The sequence below is a fragment of the Tenrec ecaudatus genome, chromosome 16, assembly GCF_050624435.1.
Source record: "Tenrec ecaudatus isolate mTenEca1 chromosome 16, mTenEca1.hap1, whole genome shotgun sequence".
Classification (NCBI taxonomy): domain Eukaryota; kingdom Metazoa; phylum Chordata; class Mammalia; order Afrosoricida; family Tenrecidae; genus Tenrec; species Tenrec ecaudatus.
Genome location: NC_134545.1, coordinates 18,195,696 through 18,212,182, shown reverse-complemented (window position 1 = coordinate 18,212,182; position 16,487 = coordinate 18,195,696). Strand labels below are relative to the sequence as shown.

The 16,487-nt window shown below is 52.6% G+C and overlaps 1 protein-coding gene across 4 annotated transcripts in view; it reads left to right on the top strand.

Moving 5' to 3' along the window:
- The first annotated feature begins 4,085 nt into the window (after positions 1-4,085).
- WSCD2 (WSC domain containing 2) overlaps positions 4,086-16,487 on the top strand; it is a 121,608-nt gene continuing 109,206 nt past the window's right edge. Inside the window, exon 1 of one of the 4 annotated variants that reach the window (XM_075535098.1) lies at positions 4,086-4,682. The gene's annotated coding sequence lies outside the window, so the exon portion shown is untranslated. Of the gene's footprint in view, positions 4,683-5,494; positions 5,516-16,487 lie in introns of those variants that run through there. The other 3 variants (XM_075535100.1, XM_075535096.1, XM_075535097.1) reach the window with 3 other exon arrangements.

Sequence of the window (16,487 nt, the reverse complement as noted above, 5' to 3'; positions counted from 1 at the left end):
CTAGAAAAACACCATCTACCCAAACTAACACAATCTGAGGTAGAAACCCCAAACAGACCCTTCACAAAAGAAGAAAATCGCCGGAATATTTTTTTTAAAAAAACAACTCTCAACCACCACCACCACCACCAAGTCCTGGCCCAGGTGACTTCACAGGCGAATTCCACCAATTAGTCGGAGAAGAGCTGACACTAAATTCTACTCAAACTATTCCAGAACACAGAAAGGTATGGAACACTCCCAAACTTGTCTAATGAAACTGTAGTCCGGGGAGTCATTTAGTATGGTTCTTCCAGCCATAATCTCCCATCTAATAGCTTTCACCTGATGGGGCTGGGTAAAAGACGGTGTGGGACGATACTGATAGGATTATGACATTCCATTGTTAACAATGTTAAGTGTGATTGTCATTCTGCTGAGTATAAAATGAGTCCTTTCAGAAGCAGAAGGAGGGATCTTACGACCAACAAGAGGGAAACATCAGGAGTAGGGTGTGTTTTGGGGACCTCGTGATCCTTGAGAATTGAACCCCTTGATCCAGGAAACAGCTGTAGACACCGGAAGAGCAATCGATGAATGGCAGGCAACAGCACTAGCAAAAACAAGAACCATAGCATGAAGCAAAGCAGTGTATTCCCAGCCCATCGACAAAGTGAAGCTGAGTTCTTTTACACAAGAGACTGACTTGTGGAGTGGCATGCCTCCAGGCACTTAATTGGTGGAGCTAGGTTTGCTGACCCACAGAACTAGAACGGATCACCTTCAGACTGAGGTGTAGTGTGGAATGGCCTACCCTTTGGGAATATAAAAGAGCTTTGTAGCATTGTCTGAACTGGGCAGAGACCAATGGGCTATGTACTTGACAGGGCAAAGACCTAAGAGAGCCCTGCCTGTGGACACAGCAGAGAAGAGGCTCTCATGTGCAACTGATGATATCTTGAGCATTTTTAACCTGCCAACTTCCTTAATAAACCCATAATCATGAGTCTTGTCTGTGAGTCCTGTGGGACTATTGCAGTGAACTATGGAACCTAGTTGAAAAGAACATCCCGTGGGAGGAGCTTGGGGTCAGAATTGGTCAAGACGGTTGGTGAGTGGAGGCATGTCTGACTTCAGCCTCATAAGAAATTAGTTTGGGCAAAACTGATGTGAAATTTGAGTCTCCTCCCCCCTAGTAGAGTTAGTGGGGGTCAAACAATGCTACTTTACATCATTCCTTTTACAGAAACAAGCATAACTTGGATACAAAAACCAGTAAAAATCACTTTAAAAAAGGAAGTTATAGAACTATATAACCTGGAGAACAGAGTCACGAAAGTTCTCAAAAAATCCTAGTCCAGTGGTTCTCAACCTGTGGGTCGCGACCCCTTTGGGAGTCAAATGACCTTTTCACAGGGGTCACCTAAGACCATCAGAAAACACATATTTCCAATGGTCTTAGGAACCAAGACACCACTCTTCTATCTGTCTGCATGCAGATACACCCACATACGACAGCCTGAAGACTGTTACCCATGCTACCCCAGGCTTCAAGACAAAATTTCATTTCTTTGTAATTAGAAATATTTCACAATATATTATATATTGTTTTTGTGATGAATCACTATGCTTTAATTATGTTCAATCTGTAACAATAAAAATACATCCTGCATAAAAGATATTTACATGACGATGCATAACAATAGCAAAATGACAGTTACTGAAGTAGCAATGAAAATAATTTTATCGTTGTGAGTCACCACAACACGAGGAACTGTATGAAAGGTTCACGGCATTAGGAAGGCCGAGAACCACTGACCTAGAGAAAGAAAAGGCATAACATGAGCATGTAAACCACCCCACCCCTTGTGCATTGCAGCATCTTTCCCAATAGCAGAAGGACAGAAGCTACCACAGTTCCTATCAATGGAGGAATGGACAGAGAATCGATTATACCTCCACGGAGTGGAAATGCTACACGCTAGTCAAGAATGATGATGGATCTGCGAAACACCTCATATGTCGAATGCACCCGGAGGACATGACGCTGAGAGAAATTAGTCAATCACTCAGCACAAACATTGTAGCAGACCCCTGTTATAAAAAGTCAAGGAGTGGCTTACTCACGGAAGCACCCTTCAGGGGTCACCAGTGGGAGGATGGGGATGGAGGATGTACCACTGACTTCTTAACCTAGATGAAGGGAAAGGCAATCGATAAAGGCGGGTCAGCAAAACATGATGGGGACAAAAGAAGACCCGGGCAGGAGACTTAGAGTTAAAGGCAGAGAGAGAAGTACAATTACACACACACTCCTGCAAGAGTGCTAAAAATAATCAGTGAGTGAGGATATTGCCACTCAGGCTGAACAAAGGTGGGAAGGAAAATACGAGGACTATCCCCAAGAATATCCGTTGGTTTGACCAAAGATATTCCTTCATATAGATTTATATGTGCATGCGTTGGACTTGGGTGCTGGCAAAGAATGGCGCAAGCACCACGGAGTGCCAAAAGAATAAGCAAAGCTGTCTTGGAAGAAGTACAGCCAGAATGCTTCTGAGAAGCTAGGATGGAGAGGCTTGTCTCTCTAGAAACGGACATCATGCTTGGTAGAGGGGAAGTGAAAGCGAGGAAGGCCCTTGATAAGATGGATGGACAGACAGTGGCTGCAGCAACGGCCTCCCACAGAAGAACCATTGTGAGGACTGAGGGGTGCTGTACACGGTTGTACAGGGTCACTGTGAGTCAGAACCGACTCGAAGATGCCTAACAACAAGAATGATATTTATATGTGCTGTGATTACATGCGTGTATATAGTAGAGTGTAGGGGGTGGGGGCGGGCAAAGCTTTTTCATCATCATCCAACTCCTTGATAGAATACTTCACTAGGCCTGAGGGCTCAAGACCATATGTTGAAGCACACCTCGGTCAATTAGCATAAGAGCCCACAGGGCAATGTTCTACATTCTCTTTGGTGAGTAGTAACAAGGATCTTTAAATTTCTGAGCAGCCACTTAAGGAACGATTGGCCTCTCCCTGTCCAGAGCACCGAAGAGTGAAGAACATCAAATACCGATAGAAACAAGGAGTCCAAAGGACTCTTGTGAACTCCAGCATCCACCACCCTGAGACCAGAAGAGCTTAGCTGGTGCCCGACTACCACTGCTGACTGTTCTGAAAGAGATCCCATTGGAGGAACCCTGGGTAAGAAATACAGACAAAACTCAAAGATAGATAGATATCAGGTTGCCTGTTGGAACGCCCCAGGCCATGGCCCTTAGTCAATCTTCAAGTCTAAAGCCTAACCTCATCCAGTGACTCAACTCTCAACAAAACAAGACAGGCCTGGAAAATGCACAAAAACACCTGCGGGGACAATCAACCACTTGGGATCAAAAGGGGGCGCCTTTGCCTTAGAAGGCAGAAAGGGTAGGACAGAGGGACCAATGGGAACATAGGAGGTTGGGAGAGTCACAAGTTTAAAAAAGTAACTAAATTTAAAGGTACCTAAGTGAGGAGTCCTGGGGATTCGGAGGAGGGATTAACCACAAGGCCAGCAGTTGGGAACCACATGCCTTCAAGGCAGAAAGACGAGGTTTTCTACTCCTGTAAAGAATTCCAGTCTCAGAAACCGACTGGGGGCAGTGCCACCCTGCCCTATGGGGCCTGTGTGAGTTTGAATCGCCGAGATGGCAGTGGGTTTTGTTGTTTGCTGTTGTTATTGCTTTTAATAAACAAGACCCCCGCCCTTTGGGGTTGGGTGTTTACTCTGCGCCCCTGCTAAGCCTCCTTCAGGAGGAACACATCCCCCGTCATTTATCCAGCCAGGCCGTGTGGCCCCGTGCGACATCAATCATCTCTGTGATCCCTCCCGATCGATCGTCCTAAGTGGGTGCGGTGGTCACGGCACCCACTTCCCAGAGGAGGAAACTGAGGCCTCTGGGAGAGGCGCTCTCCCTCGCCCCCCCCCCCCTGCAGGCCTGGCACCCGGCCGGGCCCAGCGCCCCGGGAGGCTGCGGAGAGCCGGGTGGGTGGCATGCAAGGAGTTAAGCGGCAGGCAGTGCAGTGGCTCCCTCCGGGAGCGCAAGCGGCTGAGTGGCGCTGCTGCTGCTGGCGGCGGCGGTGGCGGCGGCGGCGAGCTCGGGCAGGAGCCGAGAAGTCCCGGGGATCGGCCGGCGAGGGAGCCAGGAGGCTGCGCCCGCGCCCGCGCCGTGCGCTCCCGGGCCGTGGGCATCCCCAGGCCGGCGCGGCGCGGGCCTCGCCGCAGTGCCGCCCGGCCGGCCGCGGGAGCTCGGCTCGCAGGAGCCCGGCTGCACCTCCTCCCGCTTCCGCCCGCCGCTCCGGCTCGCCGGCTGGCGTCGCCACCGCCTGCCTCCTGGTCCCCGTCCCCGTCCTCGGCCGCCGCCGCCGCCGCCGCTGCAACCATCCACGGCGCACACTCCGACCGACTTCCCGGCTCGAGGCGCGGGGGGCTGCCCCTTGCATCAGACCCGCCGCAGGCGCCGCGGGCCCGGCCCGGGGAGCCCCGGGGAGCGAGCACGGGAACCCGGGCTTTGCTTTCGGACGCCACTGCAGCAGCTGACCGCCGGCAAGGCGCCTACACCGCGGGCGCGCCAAACGGGACTCCAGAGTCGCCGGGAGAGCCCCCGGGTCCCTGCTGACTCCGCCCGCAGAGTTTGCAAGTGGTCTTGAGACCCCTCGGGTAAGGGCTGAGCGGGTTGGGGGGAGCATTGTGGAGGGGGGGGCGCTGGGCCGGCTAGGCAGGCTCCATCAGGGAGCTGCTGCGAAATGGTTGTCTGCCCCCTCCAAGGGAGCTGGGCTACCGGTGCCAACCGCCTCCCCGCAGGCTTGGGGGTGCTCCGCGCCTGCAGCCCGCTGAGTGACAAACCCAGAGCATTGCCCGCCTCGCTTTGGGCAAATGACAAAGTTTGCTTTGGAAGAGCCTGGGACATCAGGGCGTCCTTCCTCCGGGGCGCTCTGCAGGAACCCCGAAAGGCACGCACGCACTCTGGGACTCCAGGGGCCCGGAGGGGGGGCATGCAACGTGCCCCCTTTAATTTGAGTCATGAATCACCCCTTTCTAGGCCAGCTCCGAGTTCCAAGGGGGAAAGGAGCCGATTCTATTTCCAAGTTGGATCTAGGGGGGGGGGGGTGCTTGTTGGGGGTGAAAGTCCCTGGTAAGCGAGACACTTGTCATCTGGTGCCAGCAGTCAGGACTGCCCAGCCCATGTGTGTGTGTGTGGGGGGGGGCGGGGGTGGATGTGAGGGGGGAACAGGGAAACCCATTCACCCTCCATCTTAATCCTTCCAGCAGGCCTGCATGGCAGTACAGGAGGCTACTCCTCCGCTGGAGAAAGACAAGGCTTTCTACTCCCATAAAGAGTGACAATGTGGAAAGCCACAGGGGGCAAGTTCTACCCTGCCCTATGGGGTCGATGTGGGCTCCATGGCAGTGAGTGGCAGAGCCACTGGGAGGGGTGATGTCAATGTCCATCCACTACGATGCCAAAGGAGCAGAAAAGTCAGCGTCTTTAGGTAAGGAAAAGAAAGATATGGAAACATTTCCCAGGCAAGACCTTCCAGGTGGGAGTCTGGGGGAGGCACGTTTTGCAGAAGAGGGGTTGGAGTGGACCCCTGGGATGGGCTCAGGGCATGTCTGTGGCCCCTGGCGCTCTGCTGAGCCGGCACATAGAGCAGGAGTTTGGCTCCATTCTTTTTCCTCGCCATGAAACTCAAAACCAAACTCCCCGCCACGGAGTAGATTCTAACCCGACAGGACAGGGTAGAACTGTCCCTGTGAGTTTCGGAGACGTAACTCTTTCTGGGATTAGGAAACCCCGTCTTTCTCCCCGATCTCCATGTAAACCACGCTGCCTGAGACAGGGGATGCCACTGTGATTGGAGATGTCTGGGTGCTTTGTTGCTGGGTCAGGGGTGAGTCATAACCCAGAAGGTTAGGAACATTCTGTAGCTCCCTGCTGGGGTTGGGCCTCTGCCTTTGGGGACTAGCTTCTTGGACAGATTTTGGGATATGAGGTGGAATTTTGAGGCTCTTGGTCTTTTTTGCATCCTGGCTTGGAGTCAGTCTCAGATCTGCTTCCCTAGGTATCCCTCCAGTGTGTCAAGGAAGGGTGGCCTCCCTGCCTCTGGGTTGTGCCTCGAGCCTGCCTTCCATTTGCTGTGCAACTCTGGGTCCATCGCTAGACCTCCCTGGGCCCCAGTGCCTATTTCCGTGAAATGAAGCAATTTTATGTGTTCTCTGAGATCCCAGTGCAGACTCTGAGCGACTGCCTGAGGTGAGATCTTCAGAATAATGTAACGTAGTGTTTGAGAGACTCCAATTATCTGAGTTCAGCCTGCTCTTTCATCTCCCTAATCCTTGATTGTCCCACCTGTCCAATGGGGAGCTAATAGTTGAGAATCTCTGGAACGTGCTTTCTGCCCAGTTTAGCGGACAGTGGGACTCCACAGCGGTACCTGCTTTCAGCGTGGGCGCCTGAAAGCCGCTGTCCATACGGAGGACAGTCCTATCCCACCCAAGCACCAGGTCCACCCCTCATTCTCGCCAATCACCTGACACCTGCAGTCGCCACCCCCTTCTGCTTCCTCCCAGAAGTACCACTAGACCAGCAGCTGCTAGTGGGGCGGCCAGGGCAGGCAGGGAGGCCTGGAGGCACCCAGCTCCGACATCACCATGACAACACGAGGTGGAGGTAGGCTGTCTCCATGGATTCTGCTTTGCAGCTGTCTAGGGACCCAGGGTAAGGATGTCTGTCTGGGTGTCAGGCACCCAGTCTGCCAAGGGCCGGAGGGCTTCCCCAAGCTGCGCAGGGGAGGCTGCTGTCCCGAGTGTCCCTAGTGTAAACAGTAATTCCTTAATAGCTTTACGTGTGAGTGGGGTGGGGGTGGAGGGGCTGAAACGGTGAGGGGAAAGCCATGGATTGTCAATCTGATTGCTTTCTGAGCGAGTCTGAAGCTTGGGACATTTCTTTCCCTTCCCAAAGCACGACTTTGCCACCACATCCCAGCTGGCATGCAGTGAGCTACTGGGCACCCAGGAGGGACACGGGCAGAGCAATTGTCCTGTGTGCAGGCTCAGTCTGTGGGCTTGGCTTCCAGGTCTCTGAGAACATGAAGTTTGCTTTCCTGGTCCAGTAGGGTGTGTGCGTGTGTGTGTGTGTGTGGTATGCACGCACATGGGTGCACATGCACACGTGTGTATGCATCCTCGTGCAGGTTTGTGCTCATGTGCGCATGCCTTGCCGGAAGTGTCTTGGTGTGTGTATGTACACATGTGTGAAGCGTGTCCATATGAGTGCATCTTTGTGAGAGTGCATGTGGGTGTGTAATCCAGGAGAGAATCTATGTGGGCGAGGGCATGTCTATGTGCTTGTGCGTGTTAAAAGGTCTGTGCATATGAGTTACATGTATGTCTTTGGCTAAGCTACTGCACATATGTGTGGATGCATGTAGGTGCTGTGAGGGTCTGTGTGGAAATACCCAGAATGCATAACCAACGCGTAACGACTATGCCACCAGGGCTCCTGATGTCTGTATTGCATTGGGCATTTAGTGTATACTTCTGGGTAGGTGTGTGTTTCTGAGTGTGCATACGTGTGTATCTCTGGGGACAGGGCTACGTTTCCGAGCATGCGTATTTGTGATTTCGAGTGTGCTTTCAATTGCACCTATGAGGCTATGTGGGTTCCTGGAGGCACTTAAGGAGTCCTGATGGGAGAGTGGGCTACACATTGGGCTGATAACCGCAACCTCAGTAGTTCGAAACCAAAAGCCACTCCTTGGAAGGAAAAGGAGGCTTTCTACTCCCAAAAGGAGTTACCGTCTTGGAAACCCACAGGGGCAGTTCAACCCTGTCCGACAGGGTGGCTATGAGTAGGACTCGACTTGGCAGCAGCGAGGCTGGAGGTGTTTCTGCCTGTGCCTAAGGCAGCGTCAACGGTGCACCTGTGTGTGTGCCTGTGTGGTTCTGCGCATGTGGGCCAGGGCCGAGCCCTGCACACTGGTGTTCTGAGTTAACATCCGAGTGTGTGTCTGTGTGCACTGAAGGGCCTCGGGGTGTGTGTGTGTGTGTGTGTGTGTGTGTGTGTGTGTGTGCTAGAGAGCAGCTCCTGTGCACATCCTGTGTGCGGGAGTCAATTTCTGCGGGTGGTGCGCTGCAACTTCTAGCATGTCCCCGGGGTGCGTGTGCGTGTGCGTTTTGGCTTTGCCTCTGCAGCGACATAACTTTGACCAGGTGTCTCCCTGCGTACGTGTGTATTTCTCAGTAGGTCGCCAGCGTATGTTACAGTAGATCTCCTTGTACGTACCCAGTGTCTAGTGAGTTTCTGAGTATATGCAGTATGCATGCTGGTGGAGGTGCTGAGGTATTGGGGGGTTCCAAACAGAAGACCTTCAGAAGCTTCGGGAGAATCTCGCCATCTTAGGGTTACGGGTACTTCCCGGGGGCCGGTTCAGCGACATATAGTAAAAGCTCCGAGAGGCTGGGTGGCACGTGCTGCTGGACAGTGTTCCAGAGCCCTTGCAATTCCTCTGCCCTCCCATGCTGGCTCCTTTTCCCACTCCCGGGACCCCATACAGGCCCAAGCCTCTCTCCCCGCGAGCTTCCACTTAGGACAGTTGCCGAACAGCCTCGCAGATGGTGGAAGCACAGGTATAATTTTAGGCAGAAGGTCTGAAAATAGGCAGCCTTGGATGCGCCCCACATCTCGACAGCCGTGCTCCTAATTAGGAGCAACTTGTTTTCCTTAAATAAACAAATCAAGTGAGGGAAGAAATTGCCCAAGATTAATGGCTCCCCGGAGCAGGTACAGATGCTGGGAAGATGGGCGCTGGCTTGGGGAGGGAGTGGACCTGTGGTCCCCGTGGGCCAGAGGTCTGACAGTTGATGAGACAGGAGGGAGGAGGGGGCAGGGCCAGAGGGGAGGTGCCCAGTTATTGGGATGGAAGCATCTCTGACCTCACTTTCTCCTTCTTCCCTGTGTCATCTTTATCCTTGAAACTTTGCCCTCCTTTCCACTAAAACCCAGCCACCCACCCACCCGATACCCACTGAGGGAAGCTACCACATGTGGAGCTGGGGGCTTCAAATGACCCATCTTGAGGTTAGCACCTTGGGTCATAACTAGTAGGCCACCCGGGTATGCAGTCGGTGCTCAATCAGCGCGTGTGTGCTGAAAGACTGAAGACACAGTTGCACACCCGTCACCATGAAGGCCACCGGACTTGGACTTCTGGGCCTCCCATCCCAGATGGGCCACCTGCTTGCTCTGACCTGGGTGGGGCACGTGCCTTAACCATTGGGATTCCGTTGCGTCCGCTATAAAATGGGGATGATAAGAAGCTGACCTTCTCCTAAGATTGCACGGTGTTTAAGGAGTTAATTCACATAAACCCCAGCACAATGACTGCCTCCTAGCAAGGACTTGGAACAATGCTCCTGCCTGCTGTTGGGACTAGAGCAGCCTCCACACCTGTCCCCCACCAACCCAGTGAGGTTCAGAGATGTCAGCAGGGGGCTCAGGTGGCTTTAAGTAGCAAAAAATTCACCCAATCTGCTAGAAGTCCATGCCATGAGAGGTCAACCCAGCAGAGGAAGACTGACAAAGGTCAGGAGATTTAGCATCTGGCCACCGACTGCCCATGGGATGTGGGCCAGTGGCTGCACTTTCCTGTGCTTCCGTTTCCTTACCTGTAAATGAGGGAGGGCCAGCTGGTGGCTCTAGGACTGTTTCCAGCACGATGAGGTTTCTGCATGGAAAGTTTTCAGCTGAGTGGGATGTGGGGCTGGGGCAATGAGATAGTTAAGGTTTATTGTGCCAGCCTGGCCAATAAACACATGTGGGATTAACTGAAGGGCGGAGAGATAAGTGGCTTGGTGAGCTTTGCCTTTCTGTTTCTCTGGTCTCTTGCTTTCTGATGGTCGGACCAGGGTGCAGCTGCCTTAGCCAGTCCCCTGCTTCAGCTGGCAAGGCTCACTTCCTGTGAGACATCCCGAGGAGAAGCCGCTTGGACCTACTCCGATGCAGCCCTGGGTGCTGGAGCAGCCGTGGGGAGACCCCTCCCAGCGCTGAGATGCTTACATGCTCACTGATTCGGCTTTCCTCCTGCAGTCGACATCATTGTGTGTGTTTTGTGAGCTGGAGGAGGACTTTGTAGATTGGTGTTGGACATATGGGCTAATGTTGGACTGTGGGCTTGGGCAACACTGGGTTGGGATGCTTTCTTAATGTACACTTACCCTTTATAAGAATCTCTCTCTTATACATACGAGTTTCTGTTGGATTTGTTTTCCTAGTTTACCCAGACTAACACAGGTAACTTCTGTGCCATGCCCTCAGATAGCCTGCTCAGGTTCCAGTCTTGTCAGCGCTGGCACCTTGGGCCGTGACGTAACTGCCAGGGGGTCTCAGGACTCCCGTTTGTGCAATGGAGAGTGTACGGATTGCCTCTGGCTTGGTGTGAAAATTCAGTGACCTGTAATGGGGCCTGACATCCAATAGGAGTTCTCTAGATGCAGGCACCTAGCATTGCTATTGAGCATGGTGACTGGGTGCTGTTGGTTCCCATCCCATCAGAGGGGGTCCCAGAGAGTGCAAGGTAAAAGCTCCACTGTCTATGAGCAGAGCAGTGAGGCCTGGGGAACCTTCCAGAAATGGAGTCTCTCCTATTATCCTTCAATTCCCTTCTCAGGAACCCTTGCAATCAAAACAAAAGAAAACAAAACAAAAGCCCAAACCAGGTGTGTTAGAGTGGGTTGACCTATGTATAACAGAAAGCTTTATATCAAGAAGTAATTATATATCAAGCAAACATCCCAGCTCAGTCCAGATCAAGTCCATAAGTCCGATGCCACTCCATTAAGTCCGATACTAGTCCATGAATCTCTCTTCAGACTCATGCAGCCACACGCAATGATGCAGACAGAATGCAGGAAGGTCACAGGTCAGTGGGCACAAAGTCATGTAGGTCCGATGCATCTCCAGGGTTCGGGCCGTCATCAGTGCGGCTTGAAGTGGCTCGTCAACAGGCAAGTGAAGTCATGAGAGAGAGGGGGGACCTTTCTTATGAGAAGGCCATGCCCACAAGGAAGTACCATCAGGCTGTGACCTGATTGACAGGCTAGACTCCACCCTATTCACTCTATCTATCAAGTTGACATGAGATTATGTAGCTACCACACCAGGCTCCGACACACGGCCACCCCACGTGTGTGAGAGTGGAATTCTCGATGGTGGCTGTTTTGGTGGAGTAGCCAGTGGTGTGTTGCAAAGGAGCCTTGGTGGCATAGTGGTAACAAGCTGGCCTGCTAATGGCAAGGTCAGCAGTTTGAAACCACCAGGTGCACTGCGGGAGAAAGGAGGCTTTCTACTGAGCGCGGTAGTCTTGGAAACCCATAGGCGCAGCTTTACCCTGACCAATAGGATTTCTCTGAGTCGACATCGACTTGACAGTGAGAGTGAGTGAGTGATGGAGTGAGGGGAGGGTTGAGCAGGGCGGATAGAGTCCTTGGTGTCAGGAGACAGCTACAGGGAAGGAATTAGAAGCAGAAACACATAAGTGAGGACCAGACTAGGGGGTGATGGTGATGGTGTCTTCTGATACTTTCACTGGGGCGTGGGGGTGCATTCAACACTCAGGAACCTTCTCCCTCTCAGGCCCTATGGGTCTAGGGTGGTGCAGGCTCCCCACTGTGGCCAGCTTCCAGGGGCTGCAGTAGCCTGGTGGCCTCCACCACCTGGTCCTTCCATTATACTTCTCTCGGTGTGTTCATCTGGGTACTTTAGAGAAACAAATCCACAGAAACTCATGTATATGAGAGAGTTTTATATAAAGGTGAAGTGCATATCAAGAAAACGTTCTAACCCAGTGTTGCCCAAGTCCACAATTCCAACATTAACCCATATGTCTGACACGAATCCACAAAGTCCTCCTCCATCTCACAAAACACACACTATGACGCCGACTGCAGGAGGATAGCCGAATCAGTGAGTGTGTAAGCATCTCAGCGCTGGCAGGAGTCTCCAGGTGGCTGCTCCAGCACCCAGGGCTGCATCAGGGTAGGTCCATGTGGCTTCTCCTCAGGGATGTCTTTCAGGAAGTGAGCCTTGCCAGCTGAAGCAGGGAACTAGCTAAGGCAGCTGTACCCTGGTCTGACCATCACAAAGCAAGAGACCCGAGAACTAGAAAGGTGAGGCTCACCGCCTTTTGCCTATTGCTCCTCCCTTCAATTAACCCCACATGTGTTTATTGGACAGGTTGTCACCATAAACTTTAACTATCTCACTCGGTCACTCAGGTCAGAGGAGTTGTCTATTGCCTGCTGGTACCCTGGCTGGCACAAGCGATCCTTCATGTCTGGGCAACTCTACTCTGCCCACTTGACATCTTCATTCACTTGATCCTATCCTCTGTAGACAGCGAGGCTTCCGTGGTAGAATTCCTGCCTTCCATGCAGGAGAAATGGGTTCAGTTCCTGGTCAGTGTACCTCCTGGTCAGTCATCACCCATCTGGCCATGGAGGCTTGTATGATGCAGGGGTGCCCAAGCAGGGTTCACTGCAGTTTCCAAGCTAAGATGGCCTAGGAAGAGAGGCCTGACTGTCTGCTTCCAGAGCAACCAACGGGAGACACACAAACAAAACCAAAAGGGAACCCCCTATGGTTGACAATGGTCTGACCCCATTGTCCCTAGCTAGGGTCAACATGCCTTACCAGCTACCAGCAAGGACTGGTCTGGAGGGGTGCAGGGTTTGCTTGTGGCCAAACGTGGCCGTGAAGTGGCCCAGCTGGGATTTGAACCTTAGTCTGGCTCTGGAACCTACCTTGCGCGTTTCTTCTTTTCACAGTCTGTCCCCATCCCCAGAGGGCTACAATGGCCCAGAGGCACAGTGCAGGGACACTCTGAGAGAGCATGGGCCGGTTGGGGGTGGGGAGAGGAGGGGTGGTCCCCATGGTCCCATCCCATCAACGTTCACCCCAGGCTTGCGCACCTGATTTTCACCCCGAAGCTACTGTGGAGGCCTAGACACTCAAACCCACTGCCATCGAGTCGATTCCAACTCCTAGCCACCCTAGAGGACAGGGTAGAACGGCCCCTGTGGGTTTCCGAGACTGTGACTCTTTATGGGAGTAGAAAGCCTCCTCTTTCTCCTGTGGAGTGACTGGTGGGCTCGAACTGTGGACCCTGTGATTAGCATCCCACCTCATAACCACTATGCCAACCCAGGTGCAGTAGTGCAGATAAACACAACTCCAGACAGGTGTTAGGAAGGCGGGTACGTGCACTTGGGGCACACAGAGCAGAAGGAAGCATCCCTGGGAAAGGGAAGCATAAACTGGGATGTGAGGGATGGATACAGCTGGGGAGGTGGAGGGGACACGGAGCCCTGTGGTGGGAGGGAGTATCACATAAGCCAAAGCACGAAATCTGCTCACACGACCTCTTTAGAGCACTGAAAAGCAAGCATGCAACTGTGAGGTCTAAGGTGAGCCTGCCCCAAGCCATGGGGTTTTTCGTTCGCCTCATCTGCATGTGAACGTTGGACATTGAATAAAGAAGACCAAAGGGTCATCGATGCATTTGAATTGTGGTGCTGGAGAAGTCAATCGAAAGGACCAAGGACTGCTAAGAGGACAAACCAACCTGTCTTGGAAGAAGATGACCAGAGTGCACCTCAGAGGCGAGGATGGTGAGATTTCATCTTCCATCCTTTGGACATGTTGTCAAGAGAGAAGAGAGGCCAGTCCCTGGAGAAGGACGTGGTGTTTGGTAAAGCGGAGTGGCAGCCAAGAGAGGCAGGCCCTCAAGGAGATGCATTGATACCATGGCTGCAGCAATGGGGTCAGGCTTAGGAACAGTGGTGAGGTTGGCACAGAAGTGGCTGGTGTTTCGTTCTGTTGTGCAGAGGTTTCATTGGGCCAGAAGCAACCCCACGGTCCCTAACAACAACAACAACAACAACAGCAGAAGGGCTAGAGCTGGGGTGGAGAACAACCGGCCCAAGGACCATATGCCACGCTGGAAATCATTAGTACCAGCTAATGTCACATATCCCACCAAAGAAGCAGTTCTAGGCATCACATGAAAAAACTCGTTGCCATTGAGTCAACTCTGACTCAGAGTGACTATATAGAACGGAGTAGAACTGCCCCTGTGAGTTTCTGAAACTGTACCTCTTTCTGGGAGTAGACAGCCTCGTCTTTCTCCCATGAAGCGGCTGGTGGGTTCAAACAACTGACCTTGCTTGTGGCTAGCAGTTCAATGCCAATGCATCACCTGGTAGGCTACCAGGGCTTCTTTGGAGATGCGAGGAAAACTGCTAGTTGAGCCTCCTTCTGAAAAACACACAGCTTTCCTAGGAAAAAGTCCAGGTGGATAGAGAGAGTAAGCGAGTTAACAAAGCAGGCATTCACGCTGCATTACCAACGGAAGATGGACCTCGGTCATTCTGCCATTGTCACCTGATGGTCTGTGGGCTACATGAACTTTTGTTAGATCATTAAAAACAAACAAAATCACAGTTTGGGGGTTTGTTTTGGACAAACCAAACCTCAGCGGTGTTTGGATAGACTAGAACTTCAAATGGCATGGGCGGGGGGGGGGGGGGGAGCCACAGAAGGCTTTGATTTTTTTTGTCTCGTGGCATCTGTGCTGATTTAAATAAGAATTATGGATTTCATTGCAATACAGCCTCCCCTACTTCCTCCCTCTCTCCCTGCCTGCCTGCCTGCCTGTCGTCCTTCTCAGAGGCCCCCAGGGACCGAGCTGTTTCTAAAAGTGCCCACTCTGCTCCTGGAGGGCAAAAACCTCGAGGATTAGTGGAGATCCCGGCTCCCATCCAAGTCCTACTGACTCTTAGCACTGTGGTCTTAAGTGACTTACTTCAATCCCTTGAGCCATCAGCGCCTCATGTAAAAGGGAAATCATGAAAGACATTACACTCTTTAGGATTCTTTTGGGTGTAAGTGACAGAAAACCCAATTCAAATACCACCACACTCTTTCTTCTCAGGTGTCAAAGGGAATATATATTGCCATGGGACAGACAACTGGCTTCAGGCTTAGCTGGATCCAGGGACTTTACCCTGCCACCGCTCTCACTTCCCTCTCTCTTCCTCCCTACCTAACACATTTGTGACTCTCCTTTGGCATAGTGGGTTATGAGTTAGGCTGTTAGCCACAAGGTCAGCAGTTCAAAACTACCAGCCACTCCCTGGGGGAGGATGATGAAGCTTTCTACTCCCCAAAAGAGTTACAGTCTTGGAAACCCACAGGGGTAGTTCTGCCCTGTCCGGCAGGGTCGCTATGGGCTGGAATCGACTCGACGGTCATGAGCTTGGAGTTTATTATTACTTAGCCTCCCCAGGGGGTGCAAATGGTGAATGTGCTCAGCTGCTAACCCGAGACTGGAGGCATTGCCTCTGAAGAAAGGCCTGGAGATGGACTCCTGTAAGATCAGTCATATGGGGTGGGCCATGCATCGGAGTCAAGTGAAAAGCAACTGGGGCTATGGTTACTGTTGTTGCTATTGGCCCTTGAGTTGATGCTGACTCATAGCGACCCTCCAGGGCAGAGTACAACTGCCCCATAGAGTTTCCAAGTCTGTAATCTCCACATATTCTCCCATGGAGTTGCTGGTGGACTGGAACCCTGGACCTTTTGGTGAGCTGCCTCCCTCCCTGCCATTGAGTCCATTCTGACTCAGGGAGATGCTATGAGCCTGAGTAAGATCTGCCCTGTGGGTTTGGGAGGTGGTCAGTCTTTACAGGAGCAGACAGCCTCATCTTTCTCCCATAGATAGGCTGGTGGGTTTGATCCGTTGACCTTGTGGTCCACAGCAAATCAGTAACCCACTGTGCCAAAGGGGCTTCTTTTCAGTTAGAGGCCTTGTGCTTGATCATCCATGTCATTGGGGATCTAAGAGGAGCAGGGGCTCAAGCACTTCTTCCGGACAATCGAAGAGACCCAGGCCCAAGATCAGGAGACATAGCCTTGAACCCTGAGCTGACCCGCCTGAGCCTTGGACCTGCCGTTTCCTCTCTGGACAGCTTGGATTGACATCTCATCTCTTCGAGCAAGCCTCCGCCCTATGCATCACTGGGATAGCTACAAACTTGTGACGTCTCTGAGGGGCCGGAGGGGCCCCTGGCAGGGAGGTAGAGTAGGGGTGGGGGCAAGGGCCAGCCAGAGACCAAGCCCTTCATCTACAGAGGGCAAGGGCAGGGGTCAGCTTCTTGCGGTCCAGCTCTTAGCAAAAAAAAAAAACAACTTCCCTTCCCCCCAAATGGGCTCACTAGTGAATGTTGACCCCGGTGGATCATCAGTTGCAGCACCAGGCTCCGCGCACGTTCTCTCTGAGTCCGCAGAACCCGTGTGGTGGATGAGCCCCTGCAGAAGACACGGGGGCGTTTGTTCGAGAAGCCTGCAGAGCGCACGCGCACGTGCGCTGTGCGTTTGGCATCCCCTCGGAATGGTCTTGGGAGGCCAGT